Raw genomic sequence first — 26,973 nt, forward strand, 5'->3', positions numbered from 1 at the left:
GATGATAAACGACGGCCGGTGCATGTTTATTTAAGTCTACGCATTGCAGTAGGATGATATGACTATGCATATGAATGCGATTTATGATTAGGAAAAAGAGATGGTTTTCTGGCGGAACCTGTGGTGGCCGGACTGGAGGGGCTATGAATGGATCAAAGGCGAATCCGGACTGCCATCTACCTGCATGGTCCCATCCTTGTGTGTCCGGGATGACTTCACGTTGCCAAACTTGTTCTGCATAAAAGTTAGTTTGTGAAGGTAAGTGCGTGGAGGCTGCTGAACGTCCTCCTGTGGTTGGTCTAAAGGTTCCTGATCGGACCCTGGTGACCCCAACCGCTATTCGAGAAGTAGTCCGGACTCCTTAGTTGGTGTCCGGATAGTTGGCTGTCGTATCAAAATAATGATAGGCATTCCTGACTTGTTGCTCCAGCGACTGTATGATTTCCGCTCTAGTGGCGGGGTTTGGCCCTGCACGCAGGCGTGATTGTATCTCCGGTGCTAGCCTAATGGTTTACCATGTGGAATCTAGTCAACGTGGTTCATCCTATTAGCATACGGTGTGATACCATGTGGGGGGTGCGCCGATGACGTGGCTTTATTTTGTTGTCTGAAAACAACCGTTAGAGCGATGGGCCAATAAACCTGGCCTTTGCACCTGATGTTGTAGAAGGTGCTATTTGTAAATTCGTACCCGCAGGGGCTTTATGTGTTATGGAGCCCCTGCACTACTAGGTCTGGGGGTACAACAATTGAATTGACATGTTTTATATTATAGGGGGGGCTCTTGACTAGATGCCTCCCATCATTGTTTTCGGCACACAACCGGTCTCTTTGTTTTGAAGATCCAGCATTCTCTATTGGTGTGTTTTGTCGTCTATCTTGGAGTACCATGAATTGCACACGGTTTCCCGAGCCGTTTGTTGTCCTTTGGCCGGACTGGGGGTTGGGGGACTTGGCGCCAACTTCCTTGGCTTGATGTTTATGACCGCTGTGCCGAGGATTTAGGATGCCTCTCTGTGTATCCTTTTTGCTGGCTTAGACCGTAGTGGTGTGCGAACGTCGGGTTGTGTGCTTTTGGTTCTCCTGCTTAGGTTGAGATAGCCAATCGTGCCGTGTGTGCCCTTTGTTAGGGCGGTCGAATCTGTACTTTTTGGTGGCCAGCATCTTGGTCCACCTATCCATTAGCAAATCTTGGTCGGCTTTAAGCTGCTCTTGCTTCCTATGCAGATTCTTTGCAGTGGCTATGAGTCGTCTCTTAAAGCGAAATTGTTCCACTGGGTCTTCAGGCACACCGAATTCGTCATTGTCGAGGCTTACCTCATCTTTGGAGGGGGGGGGTATAGTTGTCCCTCTCCAAGTATCCCACCGTGGCATGTCCGGCCTGCTTGATGGTAGGCTGATCAGGACTGTATTCCTCTTGTGCACTATCCGGATCATCTTCAGGGTCCGTATTGATGTGGCGGGGTTTGGAGTGGCACCGAAGACGCCCATGTTTCGTTTTTCCTCCCGAGGGGTTGTCCTCCGCTGCCTCGTCGCCATTGGTTTCTTTCGGAGTGTCCACCATTATATATCATTCGAAGAGGTGACTGTCCACTGCCCTATGAGCGGTGGCTCCTGTACGTCTCCGGCATCGTCGTCCATACCGTCGATGTCTTCGAAGTCAAAGCCGAGCACGTCCGTTAAATCATCGATCATGGCAATGAAGTGGGTGGTGGGTGGGCAGTGAATTCCTTCGTCGCTTGCTTCCCACTCAACCCGGACATAGTTCGGCTCAGAGCATCCCGACAAAGAGAGAGACTTTAATGAGTTCAACATGTCGCCGAAAGGCGAGTGCTGAAAGATGTCCGCAGCGGCAAACTCTATTACCGGAGTCCAACCTGGCTCGGCTGGCTCGAGAGTGCGTGGACCGGAGCCAACAACCGGATATGAGTCCGGGGGCCCAGGTTTACAGGCCTCCACAGAGATGTAGCCTGTGTTCGGCTCTACCGCTGATGAGCGTGCGGCCTGCGGGGCAGGGTCCATCCCTCCGCCCTCGGGCAACGCAACATGTTCTGGATTTAGATCCGGGGCTATTGTAGGGGTGATATTCCGAGCATTGTCCGACAACGGGTCTAGGCCGTGCTCGTCGTGACTGTCTGGCGCTCCCGACACAGCCTTGAATCCGTTGAAGATCAAGTCTCCGCGGATGTCTGTCGTGTAGTTCAAGTTTCCGAATCTGATCTGGTAGCCAGGGGCATAGTTGTCGATCTGCTCCAGGTGGCCAAGCGAATTGGCGCGCAGTACAAAGCCGCCGAACACGAAGATCTGTCCGGGGAGAAAAGTCTCCCCCTATACCATGTTGTTGACGATTGAAGATGCCATCAAGCCTTGAAGCGACGACACAGAGGAACTCTCGATGAAAGCACCAATGTCGGTGTCAAAACTGATGGATCTCGGGTAGGGGGTCCCGATCTGTGCGTCTTAGGCTGATGGTAACAGGAAGCAAGGGACACCGTGTTTACCCAGGTTCGGGCCCTCTCGATGGAGGTAAAACCCTACTTCCTGCTTGATTAATATTGAAGATATGTGGAATACAAGAGTAGATCTACCACGAGATCGTAGAGGCTAAACCCTAGGAGCTAGCCTATGACGGTATGATTGTAATTGTGATCGGCCTTCTAAGGACCATGCTCTCCGGTTTATATAGACACCAGAGAGCTAGGTTTACATGGAGTTGGTTACAAGGAAGGAAATATAATATCCGGATCGCCAAGCTTGTCTTCCACGCAAAGGAGAGTCCCATCCGGACACGAGCCGAAGTCTTGAGTCTTGTATCTTGACGCTTCTATAGTCTGGACGATGTATATAGTCCGGCTGTCCGGATACCCCCTTATCCAGGACTCCCTCAGCTGCCAAGATGGTTGTGGATGAGGAGGAGATTGAGGAGGAAGAGGCTGCTGAGGACCGTTCTACGTTCACTACTCCCACTGCTGAGCCCTCTTGGGCGAAGAAGCTGAAGAACAAGATGAAGAGGCTGTTCTGAATGTAGGTTCAGGGTCAGTACAAGGCTCATGTTGCTCAGAAGGAGGGTCGCCGTCGCGACATCACGATCTTGAGGGCATGCTGGGAGGACGTGGCCAGTGGCTCTGAGAAGCACATCACCCCCGAGGCTGCCTGGATGGCTAAGCAGGGCTACCCGTGGACCGATTCATAGGAGGAGTATGTTCCTGCTGCGGAGTCTGGCAACGAAGAGTCATTTTCCGCCTGAGCTACCACCTTTTTTGTAGGTGCCCTCTCTGCCTTTTTTGTGTCTGAATGCCAAAGGGGGAGAGAGTGTAGGATTTGCGTGTCGTGTGTCGTGTGTTTCGTTGTTTGCGTTGCTTTCCGTCGTTGAACTTGTTTGCTTTGGTTTGGTTGTGCTCGTGAGACTAAGTTTATCATAGGGTGTAAGACATATGCACTCTATTGTACCTTATTACCTTATTGAGCTTATGATATATCGTCCTATTTATGTTGTGCTCATATCTACTATCTTGTTTAGTGTTAGCCTTACCATTGCAAGATATGCTTTGTTTCTAAAATATAGGGGGAGTGGTGATCCTAGTATTCGTGTCGTGCAGTCCAAAGCACTTTACTCTCTAGCACGAATCTAGGGGGAGCTCGTCTATATTTTAGAGATGTGGGGTTTGCTTGTGCTATATTCATTCCCTTTGTGCAAATCCCGTATTGTCATCAATCCACCAAAAGGGGGGGGGGAGATTGTAAGGGCATTCTTGTCCCTCAGTAGTTTTGGTGATTGATGACAATGCCTTTGCGGACTAATCGTGTGTATTGAGCTTTTCAGATATATCACGACTAAACACAAGACGATTTGATGCCCCTCGAAGATTATTGAAGACGGCGTTCCCTACGGTTTGTTTTGGTGGAGTTGAGTCGTAGGAAAGCCGTACTATTAAGAGGGAGTCCGCTTTGGAAAGGTTTGGGTGGAATCTCACATACATGTCCCCTGTTGCACCGCCTTTCCTCTGGCTCTTTGGAGTGTCCCTCCGTCTCACCTTGTCTCTGCGAAATGAAGGACTCCATGTTGCTCTTCTCAGGCTAGCGGTAGTACTCCTCTTCAGAGCGGTACTACCGCAGGAGCCAGCGATAGTACCGGGCTCCGGCATGGTAGTACAGTGGGCTCCCACGGTAGTACCGCTCCTCATAAGCGGTAGTACCGTGAGTTCTGGACTAGCACCGCTGCTCAAGCGGTAGTAGGGGCGGATGTAATTTTTTACATCTGCACCCCACGCGGTAGTACCGTGCTGCGGCGCGGTAGTACCGTGTCGCCTGGCCAGGTACAGCAGCAGGAGCGGAGGTAGGGGCGGATGTAATTTTTTACATTTGCACCCTTCACGGTAGTACCGCACCCCTGGTCGCGGTAGTACCGTGCCGGATTTTCGCTCGACAATATCTCAGCAGAGGTAGTCACAGATGTAATTTTTTACATTTGTGCCTACGGTGACTGGCCTATGGTTGTCCTGCGGTAGTACCGCATAGGGCCATGGTAGTACCGCGCCTGCAATTCTACCGCGCCCTGTCCGTGCTCTTTTGTTCAGGTCTGGGCTCTGCCGCGCCCACGGTAGTACCGCGGTCCACCGCGGTAGTACCGCAGGCCTGTGCGGTAGTACCGCTCCTGTGGTGCAGTAGTTCCGCGGGTCGCGGGCTGAGTGGTGGGTAACGGTTGGAATTGTCCCCCCACTATATAAGGGGTTCTTCTTCTCCAAGAAGACCCACCTCTTCTAACCCTAAGCTCCATTGTTGTTCCAAGCTCCATTTTCGGCCGATCTCTCTCCCTAGCCAATCAAACTTGTTGATTTGCTCGGGATTGGGTGACAAGGCCCCGATCTACACTTCCACCAAGAGATATTCGATTCCCCCCACTAATACCTAGCGGATCTTGTTACTCTTGGGTGTTTGAGCACCCTAGACGGTTGAGGTCACCTCGGAGCCAAAGTCCATTGTGGTGAAGCTTCGTGGTGTCGTTGGGAGCCTCCAATTAAGTTGTTGAGATTGCCCCAACCTTGTTTGTAAAGGTTCGGTCGCCGCCTTCAAGGGCACCAATAGTGGAATCACGGCATCTCGCATTGTGTGAGGGTGTTAGGAGATTACGGTGGCCCTAGTGGCTTCTTGGGGAGCATTGAGCCTCCACACCGCTCTAACAGAGACGTACTTCCCCTCAAAGGGAAGGAACTTCGGCAAAACATCCTCGTCTCCATCGGCTCCACTCTTGGTTATCTCGTGACTTTACCTGTGCAAGCTTATTTGCGTTGTATACCTTGGTTGATTATGTGCTAGTTGTTATTGCATCATATAGGTTGCTCACATAGTTGCATATCTAGACAACCTACTTTGATGCAAAGTTTAAATTGGTAAAGAAAAGACTAAAGTGTTAGTTACCTACTCACCCCCCCCTCTAGTCAACTATATCGATCCTTTCACACGACCCCGTGGAGGGCTGGATGAACAGGACCCCGTGGAGGGAAGGTTGCACAGTAGCCGGTGGAGGGCTGGTCAAATAGTAGCCGGTGGAGGGCTGGATGAACAGTAGCCTGATACGTCTCCAACCTATCTATAATTTCTGAAGCATTCATGATATTATATTATCTGTTTTGGATGTTTACGGGCTTTATTATACACTTTTATATTATTTTTGGGACTAATCTATTAACCGGAGGCCCAACCCGTATTGTAGTTTTCTTGCCTATTTCAGTGTTTCGAAGAAAAGGAATATCAAACGGAGTCCAAACGGAATGAAACCTTGGGGAAAGTTATTTTTGGAACGGAAACAGTCCAGAGGACTTGGAGTGCAAGTCACGGAAGCTTCGAGGAGGCCACGAGGCAGGGGGCGCGCCCACCCCTGGGCGCGCCCTCCACCCTCGTGGGCCCCTCGTGGCTCCCCTGACCGACTTCTTTCTCCTATATAAGTCCATATACCCTAAAACCTTCGGAGAACTAGATAAATCGGGAGTTCCGACACCGCAAGCCTCTGTAGCCACGAAAAACCAATTGGGACCCTGTTCCGGCACCCTACCGGAGGGGGGATCCCTCACCGGTGGCCATCTTCATCATCCCGGCACTCTCCATGACGACGAGGGAGTAGTTCACCCTCGGGGCTGAGGGTATGTACCAGTAGCTATGTGTTTGATCTCTCTCTTGTGTTCTTGATTTGGCACGATCTTGATATATCGCATGCTTTGCTTTTATAGTTGGTTCTTATGATGTTTCTCCCCCTCTACTCTCTTGTAATGGATTGAGTTTTTCCTTTGAAGTTGTCTTGTCGGATTGAGTCTTTAAGGATTTGAGAACACTTGATATATGTCTTGCCATGCTTATCTGTGGTGACAATGGGATATTCACGTGATCAACTTGATGTATGTTTTGGTGATCAACTTGCGGGTTCTGTGACCTTGGAATCTATGCATAGGGGTTGGCACACATTTTCGTCTTGACTCTCCGGTAGAAACTTCGGGGCACTCTTTGAAGTACTTTGTGTTGATTGAATAGACGAATCTGAGATTGTGTGATGCATATTGTATAATCATACCCACGGATACTTGAGGTGACAATGGAGTATCTAGGTGACATTAGGGTTTTGGTTGATTTCTGTCTTAAGGTATTATTCTAGTATGAACTCTATGATAGATCGAACGGAAAGAATCCCTTCATGTTATTTTACTACGGACTCTTGAATAGATAGATAAAAAAGGATAACTTTGAGGTGGTTTCGTACCCTACCATAATCTCTTTGTTTGTTCTCCACTATTAGTGGCTTTGGAGTGACTCTTTGTTGCATGTTGAGGGATAGTTATATGATCTAATGATGTTATTATTGTTGAGAGAACTTGCACTAGTGAAAGTATGAACCTTAGGCCTTGTTTGCACGCATTACAATACCATTTACGCTCACTTTTATCATTAGTTACCTTGCTGTTTTTCTAATTTCAGATTACAAATACCTTTATCTACCATCCATATTGCACTTGTATCACCATCTCTTTGCCGAACTAGTGCACCTATACAATTTACCATTGTATTGGGTGTGTTGGGGACACAAGAGACTTTGCTATTTGGTTAAAGGGTTGTTTGAGAGAGACCATCTTCATCCTACGCCTCCCACGGATTGATAAACCTTAGGTCATCCAATTGAGGGAAATTTGCTACTGTCCTACAAACCTCTGCACTTGGAGGCCCAACAACGTCTACAAGAAGAAGGTTGTGTAGTAGACATCAAGCTCTTTTCTCGCGCCGTTGCCGGGGAGGTGAGTGCTTGAAGGTATATCTTTAGATCTTGCAATCGAGTCTTCTAGTTTCTTGTTTTATCACGAGTTGGTCTATAAAAGAAAACTACCAAAAATGGAATTGAGTTTGTCTCATACGCTTCGTCTTTTTAATATCTTTCGTGAGTATGATGGAAAGGAAAATTGTGATCAAGTACTAGAAGAAGAAATCTATAAAATGTTTTGTCACTAAATCTTTGAATGATGTGCATGATTGCAATGTTGTTAGTATGAACTCTTTGAATATCCATAGTACTAATGATGATTGCTCTAGTCATGATGAAAGTATCTCTTATAAGCATGTGGATTTTTGTGGAGTGCATAGAGTTTGCATGGACACACCAAATAGGGAAAATAGATATTGCAAGAGGCATAAGCATTTAGAAACTACATTGTTGCAAGAAAGGCTAGATAAGAATGCTGAAAATTCACATTTCCTTTGTCGTACTTGTGAACTTTGCAATAAACATGGTCATTTACATCTCCGATGCAAATTATTTTATGATTGAATCGTGTCCAAAAATTGTGATGATTTGATTTCCCTTGCACATTATAATGAACTTAATTTGCTTTTGGGTTATGAAGAAATGAAACGTTTAACTAAGAATCTTCCAGGATTTGCCCCGAAGAAACTCTTTGATTTTGATCTAAAGAAGATTTATATGTATTGTGCGGTGAATTGCATTGAAAATCCTTATATTGCCAATTACCTAAAGAAAAGAAAACAAATAGAAGATGAAGAGAATACTAATGAAAGGGAAGAGACTTCCCATTATCCTCCTACTATTTCTTATGATGAATCAGGTATCGAGGAGCAGCCTTCTATTCAACCAATCTCATCAATAAGGAGCTCAAAGAAGAGGGTTGAACCCACACATGATGTGAGTAAGAAAAATAAAAAACGGAGAAGCAAAGGTAAAAAGGTATCCCTCCCAAATGATGTTGCTCCTACTACTCATTGTGATGATGATAATTGCTATACTATTGGTGCTATCCATACTGTTAATGATGAGAGTGACTATGCTTGTGATATGAAAAGGCCCAAGCTTGGGGAAGCTATGTTTGATGAGGATGAAATATTTGAGAATATATTTGCTGAAATTAATGTTTGTCCCAAGCTTGGGGATGCTATGTTTAATGAAGATAATATTTTTAGCCTCCCAAGTTTTGATATGCAAAGTTGTTATGATGATAGCATGCCTCTTACCTATGATGATTATATTGATGAAAGTGGGTTTGGAAGAGTGTCAACTTAGGAAGTAATGATCCCACTATTTTGGAGGATGTTGAATCTTATTGTGATGAATATGAAAGTGGATTTGGAAGAGTGTAAACTTTATTTCGTGATGATTCCACTATCTTGGAAGAGGTTTCAATTGATTATGATGAGAACAAAGTTGCTACTTATGATGATTATTGTGATGAAACTTATGATATAAATAGTAGTGATGATTATATTTATAAAAATTGTCATGATTATGATTAACCTTTTTCTGAACATTAATATTTTAATGTGGAAACTATTTATAGTATTCAAGTCTCTTATGATACTCCCACCATTCCGAATGAGAAGAATTTTGCTTATGTGAAGAGTAATAAATTTTCTATGCTTGTAGATCATGAAAAGAATGCTTTAGGTGCTGGTTATATTGTTTAATTCATTCATTATGCTACTGAAAATTATTATGAGGGAGGAACATATGCTTGTAGGAATTGCAATAATATCAAGTTTCCTGTCTATGTGTTGAAAATCTTGAAGCTATGCTTGTTTTGCCTTCCTATGCTAGTTGATTATTGTTCCCATAAGTTGTTTGCTCACAAAATCCCTATGAATAGGAAGTGGGTTAGACTTAAATGTGCTAGTCATATTCTTCATGATGCTCTCTTTATGTTCCAATTCTTATCTTTTATGTGAAAATCATTGAAATCATCATGCCTAGCTAGGGGCGTTAAACGATAGCGCTTGTTGGGAGGCAACCCAATATTATTTTTGTTCCTTGCTTTGTGCTCCTTTTTAGTAATAGATAATTCATATAGCCTCTGTTTAGATGTTTTTTTATGTTTTAATTAGTGTTTGTGCCAAGTAGAACCTTTGGGAAGACTTGGGTGAAGTCTATATTATCTTGCTGTAAAAAAACAGAAACTTTGCACTCACAAGATTAGCTCTCATTCTTTACTGGAGAGTGATTTTACGATGATTCTTTTTGCATATGATTAATAGACAAATTACTCAGGTCCACCAATTTATTTAAGAATTTTTGGAGTTCCATAAGTATATTTTTGATACAGATTACTACAGACTGTTCTGTTTTTGACAGATTCTGTTTTCATTGTGTTGTTTGCTTATTTTGATGAATCTATGAGTAGTATCCGAGGGTATGAACCATAGAGAAGTTGGAATAAAGTAGGTTTAACACCAATATAAATAAAGAATGAGTTTACAACAGTACCTAAGTGGTGATTTATTTTTCTTATACTAACGGAGCTTACGAGTTTTGTTTTGAGTTTCATGTTGTGATGTTTTCAAGTTTTGGGTAAAGATTCGATGGACTATGGAATAAGGGGTGGCAAGAGCCTAATCTTGGGGATGCCCAAGGCACCCCAAGGTAATATCCAAGGAAAACTAAGAGCCTAAGCTTGGGGATGCCCCGGAAGGCATCCCCTCTTTCGTCTTCGTTCATCGGTAACTTTACTTGGAGCTATATTTTTATTTACCACATCATATGTGTTTTGCTTGGAGTGTCAATTTATTTTGTTAGTATTTTATTTCTTTTATTTAGAATAATATTTTGCATCTTTATTTTCAATAAAAATGTCAAGGATAGCCTTTACCATGCTTATTTTGCAAGTATACATGTTGATGTTTCAAAACAGAAAGTTTACCGCTGTTGCAAAAATTACCTAGAAAAGTCAGAGAGTGATATAGTGTTGAATCTTTTTGTGTATTTAGATCTGATAAATCTTATAAAACATAGTATTTTTCTTATAATTTTTGGAGTTAGGGAAGTATGATGAATCTTGCATTCTTTACAGAATATACTGTTTTGGCAGATTCCTGTTATGTTTTGCATTGTTTGCATATGCTTGCTTGTTTAATGATTCTATTTGAGGATAGGAGTATTAAATATGCAGAGACATTTAGTATGAAATGTTGAATAATAATGTTAGTAATTTGTTACAGTACAAAATGATAAGGTTTTAGCATTGTTTTATACGAACTTATCTCATGAGTTCTTGTTGAGTTTTGTGTGGATGAAGTTTTTGAGATTTAGGAAATCGGGATATAAAAGGAATTAAGGAGACACAAAAGGTCAAGCTTGGGGATGCCCAATGCACCCCAAGATAATATTTAAAGAAGTCTCAAGCATCCAAGCTTGGGGATGCCCCGGTAGGCATCCCACCTTTCTTCTTCAACAATTATCGGTTAGCATCGGTTGAACCTAAGTTTTTGCTTCTTCACATGAGTTGTGATATCCTTGAAATGTCATTTTCCTTTGTTTTGCTTGATGGATAAATAGAATACCAAGATCTGAAATTCTTAAATGAGAGAGAGTCTTCACATAGCTACATAACTATTTAACTACTCATTGACCTTCACTTATATCTTTTTAGAGTAGTTTGTCATTTACTCGTGTGCTTCACTTATATCCTATGAGTAAATGGTTGAATGATTTGAATATCATAAATATGAAATTATATATGCACTTGAACAATTCATGAAAGAATATTGAAGGAAGATAGATTTCACATATAAATATACTATCTTAGACATCTTCTATGATTGTGAGCCCCATTAATTATTTTCAAACCTGAGCAAATTAGTTGAAATTGGACAAGGGACAACATAATGAGTTATGCTTGGGTATATTTGTATAGAAGTTATATTGTTATAGATCCTCCAACATGTGGTGTTTGCTATTTAGAAACCTTTGCTAGCTAGCCAAAATATCTGTACTAAGCGGGAATACTGCTTGTGCATCCAAATCCCTCGAACCAATCCATGAGTGTCCACCATATCTACCTATTTGTGGTATTTACCTGTCGTTCCAAGTAAATTTGCATGTGCCAAACTCTAAACTTTCAAATAATAATCTGTTTTGTATGCCCGAATCGCTCATGTAGCGACTAGGGTCTGTTAGTATCTTCCATGCTAGGTGGGTTATTCTCATGATGAGTGGAATCCGCTCATCATTCACGAGAAAAATGGATGGTAACTGGGATGCCCAGTCCCATGATCAAAAGATCAAAATCAAATCAAAATAACTGCAAACAAAAAAAACTCCCCCAGGATTGATGTTAGTTGGAGGCACCCGTTGTTTCGGGCAAGCCATGGATTGATGATTGTTGGTGGAGGGGGAGTAAAAACTTTACCATTCTGTTTGGGAACCGGCTATAATGTATGTAGTATGGAAGATATTGGGAACTCTTGGTTGTTATGTTGACAATGAAAGCATACCTCTCAAAATTATTTATCTCTGTTTCAAAATCAAGCTCTGGCACCTTTGCAAATCCCTCCTTCCCTCTGTGAAGGGCCTATATTTTACTTTTATGCAAGAGTCAGTAGTATTCCTTCTCATTCCAAACTACTCTTTAGTTGGAAAGCATCATGTGATGGGGAAAGATCTAAGCATATATGGCCATTCAAATATATTTGATCATGAATTATTATTGTTGACAATTATCTATATGATAAGTAAGTTGGGAGGCGAAACATTAAGCCCCTATCTTTCTCTATGTTCGATGGATGCTATTTGTTCTAAAAATATGCTTTGAGTGGTAGCAATCATGGAAGACTATATGATAGTTGAGTATGTGGGATTTGCTAAATCAAAGCTCTGACATAGACCCTTCCTGAAAATAAGATGACTTGCAATTGTTTGATGACTAAGAATGAAGTTTATGGTCTATGCTTTAACATGTGAATAGCTTGTTACTTGATCATGAGAAGTTTTATGAGATGAACTACTGTTATGACATATAATCATGCTAGAAAAGGTGATTGAAATTATCATTGATCAAACTTCTGCACCTGCTAACATTCACACTTCATAAATTCATTCCTTTATCATTTACCTACTCGGGGACAAGTAGAAATTAAGCTTGGGGATGATGATACGTCTCCAACGTATCTATAATTTATGAAGCATTCATACTATTATATTATCTGTTTTGGATGTTTATGGGCTTTATTATACACTTTTATATTATTTTTGGGACTAACCTATTAACCGGAGGCCTAACCCATATTCTTGTTTTCTTGCCTATTTCAGTGTTTCGAAGAAAAGGAATATCAAATGGAGTCCAAACGGAATGAAACCTTCGCGAAAGTTATTTTTGGAACGGAAGCAATCCAGGGGACTTGGAGTGCAAGTCACGGAAGCTTGAGGACGCCACAAGGCAGGGGGGCCGCCCACCCCCTCTAGGCGCGCCCTCCACCCTCATGGGCCCCTCGTGGCTCCCCTGACCGACTTCCTTTGCCTATATAAGTCCATATACCCTAAAACCTTCGGAGAACAAGATAAATCGGGAGTTCTGCCGCCGCAAGCCTCTGTAGCCACCAAAAACTAATCGAGACCCTGTTCCGACACCCTGCCGGAGGGGGGATCCCTCACCGGTGGCCATCTTCATCATCCCGGCACTCTCCATGATGAGGAGGGAGTAGTTCACCCTCGGGGCTGAGGGTATGTACCAGTAGCTATGTGTTTGATCTCTCTCTCTCATGTTCTTGATTTGGCACGATCTTGATGTATCACGAGCTTTGCTATTATAGTTGGATCTTATGATATTTCTCCCCCTCTACTCTCTTGTAATGGATTGAGTTTTCCCTTTGAAGTTGTCTTGTCGAATTGAGTCTTTAAGGATTTGAGAACACTTGATGTATGTCTTGCCGTGCTTATCTGTGGTGACAATGGGATATTCATGTGATCAACTTGATGTATGTTTTGGTGATCAACTTGCGGGTTCCGTGACCTTGGGAATCTATGCATAGGGGTTGGAACATGTTTTCATCTTGACTCTCCGTTAGAAACTTTGGGGCACTTTTGAAGTACTTTGTGTTGGTTGAATATATGAATCTGAGATTATGTGATGCATATCGTATAATCATGCCAACGGATACTTGAGGTGAAAATGGAGTATCTAGGTGACATTAGGGTTTTGGTTGATTTCTGTCTTAAGGTGTTATTCTAGTATGAATTCTATGATAGATCGAACGGAAAGAATAGCTTCATGTTATTTTACTACGGACTCTTGAATAGATAGATCAAAAAGGATAACTTTGAGGTGGTTTTGTACCCTACCATAATCTCTTCGTTTGTTCTCCGCTATTAGTGGATTTGGAGTGACTGTTTGTTGCATGTTGAGCGATAGTTATATGATCTAATGATATTATTATTGTTGAGATAACTTGCACTAATGAAAGTATGAACCTTAGGCCTTGTTTCCACACATTGCAATACCGTTTACGCTCACTTTTATCATTAGTTACCTTGCTGTTTTTATAATTTCAGATTACAAATACCTTTATCTACCATCCATATTGCACTTGTATCACCATCTCTTCGCCGAACTAGTGCACCTCTACAATTTACCATTGTATTGGGTGTGTTGGGGACACAAGAGACTCTTTGCTATTTGGTTACAGGGTTGTTTGAGAGAGACCATCTTCATCCTACGCCTCCCACGGATTGATAAACTTTAGGTCATCCACTTGAGGGAAATTTGCTACTGTCCTACAAACCTCTGCACTTGGAGGCCCAACAACGTCTACAAGAAGAAGGTTGTGTAGTAGACATCATAGCCCATGGAGGGGTGGTTGAACAAGACCCCGTGGAGAGGGCTGGTTTAACAGTAGCCGGTGGAGGAGCGGTGGAGGTTGGATGAACAGGAGCCCGTGGATGAACAGTCGCAGGTGGAGGTTGGAGGAGGTCGACTGTGGATGAATAGTAGCCCGTGGAGGTTGGAGGAGGTCGGCGGTGGAGATGAACAGTATCCTGTGTAGTCCCATTTTGCAGTACGCCACACCCCTCCTGATGAACAGGACCCCGTTTTGATCGTAGCGCTCCAACACAAGTCTGGTTCCTCTATTTTGTAGTACGCCACACCCCTCCCGATCAATAGGACCCAATTTCGACCATAGGAGGTCCAAGAGAAGTCTGTTTCCTATGTTTTCCGGTACACCAGACCAGTCCCGATGAATAGGATCCTGTTTCGACCATGGCCAGTCGAACACAAGGCTGTCTCCTCTGTTCTGCGCTATGCCTGGCCTCGTTTCCATCGGCTCTTCCGTCCAAGCCGGTTGGCTCCCAATGAACACGACGCATTCCGTTCCTACCCAGACGGTTATCTCCCCATGAACACGATGACGACGATGTTTCTCCATTCCGACCCAGCCATGTACACGAGCCCTGGCCGTACGTATGCGCGAGTAGGCATTGGAGACCCCGCCCATATGTACGTATGTGGTCGTATTTACTTTCTTGCACCTGGCCGCTGTACGTACGTGTACATGCTACGTGCACGCCTCTACTACGACACGTGCGCGCCTCTACTACAACACGTGCGCGCCTCTACATCGACCAGTATGTACATAGACGTTCACGACCAGAATGACAACGCTACGTACACTTCGACCAGGTGGGTCCCGACTGTCAGGCACTTCCTTGCGTGTGAAGATGTAGCTGGTGGGTCCCAGCAGTTAGGGGGCAAATCGTTTTTTGCTCGTACTATGCACACACTTCCTTGCATGCGAAGATGTAACTGGTGGGTCCCAGCAGTCAGGGGGGAAACATTTTTTTCGTGAAATACGGTGGCCTGTCCGGTGGGTCCCTGCTGTCAGGTGGAGGAATCATTATTTTCCGAGTAATAAGGAGTCACTTCCTTGTTGCAGTTCTGGACGCAGCTATCAGCCTCTTCACGTACAATACTCTTCCAATGGAAGTTGTTCCTTGACCACGTTGACCACGTCGTGCCGAGAGCAGCAGGGCGTTGGACGAGGCAATGCCTAGGAAGGGGACGACGCGGAGCCAGGGAAGACACGGCAGTGGATTCCCACGCGGAGAGGTGTACAAGGGTTCACTGGTTCGGCTGCGGTGTGAGGCTGTCGTCACCGCAGAATAATAGGGGGTGTTAGTTAATAGAGGGATGGCCTGGCCAGCAGTGGGAGTAGTAGGGGGCGGTGAGGCCTCCGCGGCATCACAACCAACCACAGGAGGCAGGAGCACGCGGCACGACCGGCGCTGGTTTGGGCGGCTGGAGCAAGTAGACCAGAGGTTGAAGAAGCACTACGGCCGTTGGATGGAGATCATACAGTTACTGGAGCTAGAATCGTTCATATTTACTAAGTTGACAAATCCCTCCATCCCCGTCAACTTAGTAGGCCCACAAGTCAGCCTCCCACTATGGCAGGTCCTAGCTAGCAAGGGGTATTCATTTTTTTTGTGCGTAATAAGGAGGCACTTCCTTGCATGCAAAGATATATAGCGGGTGGGTCTGACCTGTCAGCGGGGGGAACGTTTTTTTGCCAAATACAGAGGCCCTTCTGGTGGGTCCCAGCTGTCAGGTGGAGGAATCATTATTTTGCGTGCAATAAGGAGGCATTTCCTTGCATGCGGCCATGGACCCAGCTGTCAGCCTCTCCACGCACAATCTACTTCCGATGGATGTTGTTCATTGACCATGTTGACCACTCCATGCCGAGCACATCCAAGGTGGTGGACGACGGCGAGGCCCCAGACAGCAACGAGCCGGAGATGGGAAGATGCAGGAGTAGAGTCCCAGACGGAGGGGTGTATGAGGGTTAACTGGTTCTGGTGTGGTGCAGTCGATGGATAAGAACAGGAGGTGTGGAGGGGTGGAGGGATGGCCTGGCCAACGGTGGGGTAGTGCTTCACAGCGAAGCGTGCTAAGTAGAGCTGCTAGCAGCAGGAGGCGGGAGCAGGTGGTCCTGGCGGTGCTGGAGGAAAAAGACGAGAGATTGAAGACGGATGATGGTCGTTTGATGTAAATCCAATGGCTAACTATGTCAGAATCATTTATTGACTAAGTTGACAACGACTTGCGTTGGCTTCGACCTATTGGCCATTTCAGCCTCCAAAAATGTGGCACATATTCAACCCATTTTTTCAGAATTTACAGTCAATTTGATCTCTTTTTTTAGAATTACAGTCCATTAGCTAGGCTGGGTGAACAAATAATGTAGCGTCCATGCGGCTCATGTATTTTTTCCTAAACAATTACAAGCCATTTGCACTTTCTCGAAATACACGATTTTGCTGGGCTGATTCTAATTATAATGTTGGGTTGGACGCAACAATGTTATCAAAAAATAAACAGGGGCTGAGCATTTTGTTATAATTATATTTAAATAATAAGAGATTTATTATTACATTGGTCCTTAAATCTTACCAAGCTTTTGTACACAATCACTAGGATTTTCGTTGCCAAAAAAATCCAGGATTTTATTGTTAAGAAATTATTTTTATAAGTAAATAAGATGTGGGATGTTTTTTTCTTACATATGTAAGTATCTGTTAAATATATGATGACAGTAACAACAATATATAATAACATATAAAATAATTTAAATATATATAATATAGTTAGAAGGGAAACATAAGTTGTACCAGGCGTTCCTATTCTTATATAGAAAAATAGAACAGACCTTTGTGTTTTCTTCAAAAAATACATAAATTGGGTTGCCGGTGTTTCGGGAAAAATAAAACCACAGATGGGAGGTCCATAGTCCGGTCGATACATGACGGCCCTCAAGAAAATACAAACTGGCATGTCGTGGGCTGCGCATGTTAAAAAAGAAAGCCTAGATGGGGCAGCCCAAAACCCAGCTGATACTTGCTGCCCCAGTGATAATAAATGATACCTACCAGCTCCCCGGCTTCGTTGTGAATTTATCTCCTATAGTAACTACGTTGAAGTACCTAAAAATTTAAGTATGCTGACAAACCCGTGGGCCCCAATGTTGGTATAGCATTAGGAGGAAGTATCTTTTTCGATGAGGCACTTTCTTGCATACGACCATAGACCTGGTGGGTCCCGACTGTCCACCTCTCCACGTACAATCCTCTCCAGATTCCTCTCGTTTGTTCAACATGTTCACAATGGCAGACAGCGGCGCTGCGGCGACCGCACAAAGGCACAGGAGGAGATCTGACCACCTGAGGAACTGAACTAGCCTAGTGGCCAAGTGACACTACCCGACAACTGTTCCGCCCGGGTTCAATTCCACCCGATGCAGGGAAAATATCTCCAAATTTTTTGCCTCTGCCATTATTGACATGTGGGTCCCCATTGTCATCTATGCACACCACATCCAACACTTGCCAAAACTTTGTCCCTCATTTTCTCTGTTTTTCGCACACTCGACATTGTGGGGGCATTTTGAAAATAGCATATCTTTTTGACTGTGCATCATATGAAGATGTGCTATGCATGAATGTTGATCAGCATGATGTTAACTGGCTGGTAGTTCCATTTTCAACCATGAATAAAACTTCCAACATGATGTTAAATATGTTTGAAAAGGCTGTGTTATAAATGCGCTGCCTCTGAAAGTTGTAGTTTCTTATCTGAAACTGAACTTGCAGTTTCTTATCTGAAACTGAAACTTGTAGTTTCATCTCTGAGAATCACATTGTCTGCACTTTTATACTCCTATGAAACTACATTTTTTAAGTGCTAAAAGTAGATCTCTAGAATTCATAAAATACTTCATATACTCAATACTTCAAATCTGAATTTTAAAAGATATTCATATCTGAAAGTACTCTCAAAATACACAACACAAAACACAATTCACAACCTGCAAATACTGACAACCCTAAGATCCTCCTGACAATTCACAACCTGCCCAACTATTGGGCTGGGGTGGCTGTCCCCTCCTATTTCTCGGCGGCAGACAGCCGCCCTGTGAGACGATGTGAACAATAAGGGAGAGGATGGTGGGGAAGCATCATCGGGCCAACTGCTTTTCTCCTCTTGCAGTTGGGTTCGGTCAACGAAGACTCCACCGGCTTGCTCTGGCATGACACCCTCACAAACGGCACCCTGTAGATGCTCGATCCTTCAATCTTTGGTGGATGCTCCATCTGGGATCGATACTCCCACCACCGCTCCCTCACGATCGGATTCGGTGAATCTGTTTGCTCCATGGCCCAGAGGAGCAGTGATGACCCACAAGTGTAGGGGATCTATCGTAGTCCTTTCGATAAGTAAGTGTGTCGAACCCAATGAGGAGCAGAAGGAAATGATAAGCGGTTTTCAGTAAGGTTTTCTCTGCAAGCACTGAAATTGTAGGTAATAGATAGTTTTGTGATAAGATAAATTGTAACGAGTAACAAGCAATGAAAGTAAATAAAGTGCAGCAGGGTGGCCCAATCCTTTATGTAGAAAAGGATAAGCCTGGACAATTTCTAATAATGATAAAGGAGCTCCCGAGGACACATGGGAATTATCATCAAGCTAGTTTTCATCACGCTCATATGATTCGCGTTCGGTACTTTGATAATTTGATATGTGGGTGGACCGGTGCTTGGGTACTGCCCTTACTTGGACAAGCATCCCACTTATGATTAACGCCTATTGCAAGCATCCGCAACTACAAAAAAAAGTATTAAGGTAAACCTAACCATAGCATGAAACATGTGGATCGAAATCAGCCCCTAACGAAGCAATGCATAAACTAGGGTTTAAGCTTCTGTCACTCTAGCAACCCATCATCTACTTATTACTTCCCTATCCCCTCCTCTAGGCCAAATAATGGTGAAGTGTCATGTAGTCAACGTTCACATGACACCACTAGAGGAGAAGACAACATACATCTCATAAAAATATCGAACGAATACCAAATTCACATTACTACTAATAGCAAGACTTCACCCATGTCCTCAGGAACAAACGTAACTACTCACAAAGCATATTCATGTTCATAATCAAAGGTGTAATAGTATGCATTAAGGATCTGAACATATGATCTTCCACCAAGTAAACCAATAAGTATCAACTACAAGGAGTAATCAACACTACTAGCAACCCACAGGTACCAATTTGTGGTTTTGGATACAAGATTGGATACAAGAGATGAATTAGGGTTTGAGAGGAGATGGTGCTGGTGAAGATGTTGATGGAGATTGACCCCCTCCTGATGAGAGGATCGTTGGTGATGATTTCCCCTCCCGGAGGGAAGTGTCCCCGACAGAACAGCTCTGCAAAAGCCCTAGATTGGTTCCGCCAAGGTTCTGCCTCGTGGCAGCGGAGTTTCGTCCCGTAAGCTTGCCCATGATTTTTTCCAGGGTAAAAGCGATGATATAGCAGAAGATGGACACAGGAGGCCCACCAGGGGGCCCAGGAGATAGGGGCGCGCCCTATAAGGAGGGCGCCCCTGTCTCCTGGACAGGGTGTGGGCCCCCTGGTGTATTTCTTTCGCTCAGAAATTCTTATTAATTCCAAAAGGTTGTTTCGTGGAGTTTCAGGACTTTTGGAGTTGTGCAGAATAAGTTTCTAGTTTGCTCCTTTTCCAGCCAGAATTCCAGCTGGCGGTATTCCCCCTCTTCATGGTAAACCTTGTAAAATAAGAGAGAATAGTCATAAGTACTGAGATATATTGTGTAATAACAGCCCATAATGCAATAAATATTGATATAAAAGCATGATGCAAAATGTACGTATCAACTCCCCCAAGCTTAGACCTCGCTTGTCATCAAGCGAAAGACGAAATCGAAAAATATGTCCACATGTTTAGAGATAGAGGTGTCGATAAAAATAAAATACGTACATGAGGGCATCATGATCATTCTTATAACAGCAACATATAAAGATTCCATTATATAATTTCTTATGCTCAAGTAACAATCAATTCACAATATCAAGTATGGTTCACAAACTTCATTAAGAACTAACAAACTATAATCTCAGTCATTGAAGCAATCGCAATTTATCATAACATCAGAAAGAGTCAACAATAGAGCTTTCCAGCAAGTCCACATACTCAACTATCATATAGTCTTCTACAATTGCTAACCCTCATGCAATACTTGTGGTTATGGAGTTTCAGACGGAAACTAAGAAAGATAGGGGCTTATTGTGTTTCCTCCCAACGTATTCACCTTTAGGTGATGTCAACAATAATAGCCCATGCTAACGAACATCCAATTGGATATGTATATCACGATCTTTCAAACACGAAGAGCTTGCCAAAGGATAAAATGAAAAAGGAAAGGTGGAGATCACCTTGACTCAAGCACAAAATAAAAGCGTAAAGTAAGAACATGAAGTAAAAGATAGGCCCTTCGCAGAGGGAAGCAGAGGTCGTCATGCGCTTTTAGGGTTGGATACACAAAATCTTAGTACGAAAGAACATCACTTTATATGTCACTTGTGTATGGACCTTTATTATGCAGTCCGTCGCTTTTATTGCTTCCATAACAAGATCGTATAAAGCTTATTTTCTCCGCACTAATAAATCATGCATATTTAGGGAGCAATTTTTATTGCTTGCACCGATGACAACTTACTTGAAGGATCTTACTCAATCCATAGGTAGGTATGGTGGACTCTCATGGCAAAACTGGGTTTAAGGGTATTTGGAAGCACAAGTAGTATCTCTACTTGGTGCTGTGAATTTGGCTAGCATGAGGGGGAAAGGCAAGTTCAACATGTTCGGAAGGCCAATGACAACATACTTTAACTGAGATGTGAGAAAACATAAACCATTACGTTGTCTTCCTTGTCCATCGTCAACTCTTTTAGCATGTCATACTTAATGAGTGCTCACAATCATAAAATATGTCCAAGATAGTGTATTTATATGTGAACCTCTCTTCCCTTATTACTTCCTATTAATTGCAATGATGACCAAAACTACGTTTATTAACTCTCAACAACCTTTATGCCTCATACTTTCTATGTGTGAAGTTATTACTATCCATAAGATCAATATGAACTCTTTTATTCTTTTTATTTTTCTCAAGATCATAGCAACAAAGAAAAAGCCCTTGACTCAACACTAATCTTTATTATAGATAACTCACGGACTTGATTACAAAAAGAGATCATTAAGCAAAACTCAAAACTACTTGATATCAAAACTTCAATCTACTAGATCAAGATACTACTAAAGGGATCAAGATAAATAAAACGGTAAATGTAGGAGTGTGATGGTGATACGATATCGGGGCACCTCCCCCAAGCTTGGCAATTGCCAAGCGGGAGTGCCCATACCCATGTGATTATGTCTCCTTCTTCACGGTTGGCATTATGATCTTCTTAGCGATGATGCCCTTAAGGATACTGTTCTCCTCCTCGAGCGTATTGACTTGTCGTTTGAGGTCCATAATTTCTGTATGGAGCTTGCCCGTTACGGCCAAAGCTCCCTTTACCCAAGGATGTTTCATAGCTTCCGTAGAACAAGTGAAACTCTTTTTCATATTTTCATAAGAGAGAAATCTAAAGTTGGAAGAGGTGACCGAAGTTGGAATAGCCAAGCGAGGTAGTTCCCCCATCATGAATTCTTCTTGAGGACGAGAGGTAACTTCTTGATCTTCCTCCATGGCATCTATCCTTTTCAAATCAGCCTCCATCTCCTCCTCCGTTGATGGTCCAAAGTGATGAACATGGCTATTTGCTCCTGGTACCGGTGCTGGATGAGACACCCAACTCTCTCCGACTGACTCCTGAGAAGACATCTTGCTCTTGATCTGCAACAGGAAACAACTCGAAACAAAAACAGAGGATATTTGCGTGATACGGTGGTCGAAACCTTCAAGAGTATATATAATGAATTTCTACCGACCAAAATACGTAATATGCAAGAAACGGAGTCCGGGAGGCACACGGGGTGCCCACGAGACAGGGGGCGCGCCCAGTAAGGGGGGCGCGCCCTCCACTCTCGTGGGGGCCTCGTGTCCCTTTCGGACTACTTCTTTCTTCCTAAAATTCCAAAATAATCCAAAACTGATAAAAATTGCCATTGGAGTTGTTTTGGAGTCGGTTTACTTACCGTACCACATACCTATTCCTTTTTGGAGTCTGGAATGTTCTGGAAAGTGTCCCTTATGTATTCCTCCGGGGTTACGGTTTCAATAATATTAGTTTCAACACTAATAGGATTACCTGGAATATAATGTTTAATTCTTTGACCGTTTACCACCCTCGGACTTGTGCCTTCGAAGTTGTTGATCTTTATGGCACCAGAACGATAGACCTCCTCGATAACGTAGGGGCCTTCCCATTTAGAGAGAAGCTTTCCTGCAAAAAATCTTCAGCGAGAGTTGAATAATAACACATAATCACCTACGTTAAACTCACGCTTTTGTATCCTTTTATCTTGCCAGTGCTTGACTTTTTATTTGAATAGCTTGGCATTCTCATAAGCTTGGGTTCTCCATTCATCAAGTGAGCTAATATCAAACAACCTCTTCTTACCGGCAAGTTTGAAGTCATAATTGAGCTCTTTAATAGCCCAATATGCTTTATGTTCAAGTTCAAGAGGCAAATGACATGCTTTTCCATAAACCATTTTATACGGAGACATACCCATAGGATTTTTGTATGCAGTTCTATAGGCCCATAATGCATCGTCAAGTTTTTTGGACCAATTCTTTCTAGATCTATTCACAGTCTTTTGCAAAATTAATTTGAGCTCTCTATTGCTCAACTCTACTTGACCACTAGACTGCATATGATAAGGAGATGTTATTCTATGATTGACATCATATTTAGCAAGCATCTAACAGAAAGCACCATGAATGAAATGTGAACCACCATCAGTCATAAGATATCTAGGGACTCCAAACCTCGGAAAAATAACTTCTTTAAGCATTTTAATAGAAGTGTTATGATCAGCACTACTAGTTGGAATAGCTTCTACCCACTTAGTAACGTAATCAACAGCAACTAAAATATGTGTATAACCATTAGAGGTAGGAAAAGGTCCCATATAATCAAAGCCCCAAACATCAAACGGTTCAATAACAAGAGAATAATTCATAGGCATTTCTTGACGTCTACTAATGTTACCTATTCTTTGATATTCATCACAAGATAAGACAAACTTACGAGCATCTTTGAAGAGAGTAGGCCAGTAAAAACCAGATTGTAGTACCTTGTGTGCAGTTCTATCCCCAGTGTGGTGTCCTCCATAAGATTCAGAGTGACACTTACGTAGAATCTATTCCTTTTCATGCTCAGGCACACAACGTCTAATAACACCATCTACTCCTTCTTTATAAAGGTGTGGATCATCCCAGAAGTAATGTCTTAAATCATAAAAGAACTTTTTCTTTTGCAGGTATGTGAAACTATGCGGTAAATATTTAGCAACAATGTAATTAGCATAATCAACATACCAAGGAGCAATACGAGAAGCATTGACGACCGCTAATTGTTCATCAGGAAAGCTATCATTAATAGGCAGTGGGTCATCAAGAACATTCTCTAACCTAGACAAGTTATCTGCAACGGGGTTCTCAGCTCCCTTTCTATCAATAATATGCAAGTCAAATTCTTGAAGCAAGAGAACCCATCTAATGAGTCTAGGCTTAGCATCTTTCTTTTCCATAAGATATTTAATAGCAGCATGATCAGTGTGAATAGTAACTTTGGAATCAACAATATGAGGTCTGAACTTATCACATGCAAACACAACTGCTAAGAACTCTTTTTCGGTAGTAGCATAATTTCTCTGGGCAGTATCAAGAGTCTTACTAGCATACTGGATAACATTCAATTTCTTATCAACTTATTGCCCTAAAATAGCACCTATAGCATAATCACTAGCATCACACATAATTTCAAAAGGTAAATTCCAATCAGGTGGCTGAACAATAGGTGTAGTGATCAAAGCTTTCTTAAGCACTTCAAAGGCTTCTACACAATCATCATCAAAGACAAAAGGAATATCTTTTTGCAATAAATTAGTCAGAGGCCTAGAGATTTTAGAAAATTCCTTAATGAACCTCCTATAAAAACCGGCATGACCTAGGAAACTTCTTATACCTTTTATGTCCTTGGGACATGGCATCTTTTCAATAGCATCAACTTTGGCTTTATCAACTTCAATGACTCTCTCTGAGATCTTGTGCCCCAAGACAATGCCTTCATTAACCATAAAGTGACACTTTTCCCAATTCAGGACGAGACTAGTGTCTTCGCATCTCTGCAAAACTCGATCAAGGTTACTCAAACAATCATCAAAGGAGGATCCATAGAAGGAGAAGTCATCCATGAATACCTCACAAATCTTTTCACAAAAATCAGAGAATATAGCCATCATGCATCTTTGAAAGGTAGCAGGTGCATTACATAAACCAAAAGGCATACGTCTATAAGCAAAAGTACCAAAAGGGCAAGTAAAAGTAGTTTTAGATTGATCCTTCGCTGACACAGGTATCTGAGAGAAACCAGAATAACCATCTAGAAAGCAAAAATGTGTGTGTTTGGATAGCCTTTCTAGCATTTGATCAATAATAGGTAAAGGGTAATGATCTTTCTTGGTAGCTTTATTTAACTTACGGAAATCAATTACCATCCTATAACCTATAACAATTCTTTGCGGGATCAATTCATCTTTATCATTAGGAACAACGATAATACCTCCATTTTTAGGAACGCAATGGATAGGGCTTAACCATTCACTATCAGCAACGGGATAAATAATATCTGCCTCAAGGAGCTTTAGTATCTCCTTTCTTACAACTTCCTTCATCTTGGGATTTAATCGTCTTTGAGGATCTCTAACTGGTTTGGCATCTTTCTCCACTGAAATCTTGTGTTGACATAGTGTGGGACTAATGCCCTTAAGATCATCCAGAGTATATCCAATAGCTGCTCGGTGCTTCTTCAGAGTTTTCAATAATCTTAATTCTTCTTTCTCTGAAAGGTTAGCACTAATAATAACAGGATATATTTCTTTTTCATCAAGATAAGCATACTTAAGATTATCATGTAGTGGTTTGAGTTCAAACACGGGATCACCCTTGGGTGGAGGGGGATCCCCAAGAATTTCAACGGGAAGGTTATGTTTTAGCATAGGTTCCTGTTTAAGGAACACTTCATCTATTTCTTCCCTTTCCTTCATAAACATATCGTTTTCATGGTCTAGCAAATATTGTTCTAACGGATCAGTTGGAGGAACAGCAATGGAAGCAAGACCAATAATCTCATCCTTGCTAGGCGGTTCCCTTTCACGAGGTTGTCTACTAAACTTAGCGAAATTAAACTCATGAGACATACCATCTATGCCAACAGTGACAATATTCTTTTCACAATTAATCTTAGCGCTAGCAGTATTCAAGAAGGGTCTACCAAAAATAATGGGACAAAAATCATCTTGTGGGGAACCAAGAACAAGGAAATCAGCAGGGTATTTAACCTTCCCACACAAAACTTCAACATCTCTAACAATCTCAATAGGTTTAATGGTATCCCTATTAGCAGGCTTAATAGTAACATCAATGTCTTCTAATTCAATGGGTGCAATGTCATGCATAATTTCTTTATAAAGATCATAAGGTATCGCACTAGAACTAGCACCCATATCACATAATCCATGATAACAATGATCTCCTATTTTAACAAAAATAACAGGCATGCCTACGATAGGTCTACGTGTCTTAGTATCAGGTCTAGCAATATTAGCAGTCTCGCCCAAGAAAGAAATAACATGCCCATCTAAGTCCTCATCCAAGAGATCTTTCACCATAGCAATACTAGGTTCAATATTAATTTGTTCAGGAGGTGTATAAGTCCTAGTATTACTCTTACGAACAATAGTCGAAGCCTTAGCATGATCCTTTATCCTAACAGGAAAAGGAGGTTTTTCAATATAAGCAGTAGGAACAATAGGATCACTATAGGTAATAGTCTTTTCTTCGACTGTAATAGGTGCAACTAATTTCACTTCTACATGAGGGTTATATTTAAACCACTTCTCTTTAGGGAGATCAACGTGAGTAGCAAAAGATTCAAAAAAAGTAGCTACTATCTCAGAGTCAAGTCCATACTTAGCGCCAAATCCACGAAAAGCATCGGCATCCATAAAAGATTTAACACAATCGAACTTAGGTGTCATACCTGACTCCTTACCATCGTCAGAACCCCAATCTTCTGAGTTGCGTTTAATTCTTTCCAATAAGTCCCATCTGAAATCAATAGTATTTAGCATATAAGAACCGGCACAGGAAGTATCGAGCAGGTTGCGATTATCAACAGAAGCCCGAGCATAAAAATTCTAAATAATCATTTCCCGAGAGAGCTCATGATTGGGGCATGAATATAACATTGACTTAAGCCTCCCCAAGCTTGAGCAATGCTTTCTCCTTCGCGAGGCTAGAAATTATATATGTAATTACGATCACGATGAACAAGATGCATAGGATAGAACTTCTGGTGAAATTCCAACTTCAACAGCATATAATTCCAAGATCTCGTATCATCACATAGCTTATACCATGTCAATGCATCTCCCTTCAAAGATAAAGGGAAGATCTTCCTTTTGAAAACATCATCAGGAATACCTGCAAGCTTAAATAATCGACAAACTTCATCCACAAAGATAAGGTGTAAATCATGATGCAATGTTCCATCTCCTGCAAATGGATTAGCTAGCAGTTTCTCTATCATACCCGAAGGAATCTCAAAGTAAATATTTTCATAAAGATTAGTA

This window comes from Triticum aestivum, chromosome 2B (assembly GCF_018294505.1).
Source record: "Triticum aestivum cultivar Chinese Spring chromosome 2B, IWGSC CS RefSeq v2.1, whole genome shotgun sequence".
Lineage (NCBI taxonomy): Eukaryota > Viridiplantae > Streptophyta > Magnoliopsida > Poales > Poaceae > Triticum > Triticum aestivum.